Source organism: Penaeus monodon, chromosome 22 (genome assembly GCF_015228065.2).
Source record: "Penaeus monodon isolate SGIC_2016 chromosome 22, NSTDA_Pmon_1, whole genome shotgun sequence".
NCBI lineage: Eukaryota > Metazoa > Arthropoda > Malacostraca > Decapoda > Penaeidae > Penaeus > Penaeus monodon.
In genome coordinates this window covers 23,434,568-23,435,264 of record NC_051407.1, presented here as the reverse complement: position 1 = coordinate 23,435,264, position 697 = coordinate 23,434,568, and positions in this window count along the sequence as shown.

Sequence of the window (697 nt, the reverse complement as noted above, 5' to 3'; positions counted from 1 at the left end):
AAAGACAGTTTTTTAACATAGCATCTTTATGTCAAAACTGTTTGAATGCCACATTTTTGTAGCGTTTCTATTTCTTGTGTTCATTGTCCAAGTATTAATCAATACTGAACGTAGATAAATCGATAAATCTTGAGCTCATTAATAATTCATTACAAATCATTCTACGTCATATACACCCCCATGAAACTATGGTTATGATAAACTTGAAACGAAAAATTCTCGTTTTGCATGTAACCTCGAACAGCATATAATCATTATTATCATCATATGTTTTCTTTAGTGACTAAAATCTAAAAGCAGTGAACTTGGTTTTCACATCAAATCGGAAAGTCGGTGGTAGCTGAAGCTTCATAAAATTAACAGGGGTATATCTACTGACCTTTAGTGGGAGGCTCTAATTTGTCGATCTCGTGGACAGATATCTTAATAATACCTGGGGCATGCCTAATTACTTTTTATGGGGAAGTGAGTTTGTAGACTATTTATTTACCATCAAACTGGGCAAATTAATTCAAATTACGAGGACAATATATAATTTATTTTGAGGGAATGGATGTGGCAGGCCTTTAATTTCCGGCAAAGCAAATTTTTTCCCTCTGTGAATAAGGGAGAAAATGAAATGCCGATAATAAAGGAAGAAAAGACACGGGATGCTAGCCACTATTTCTAGGGTAGCATCTCCATACACGCACGCACT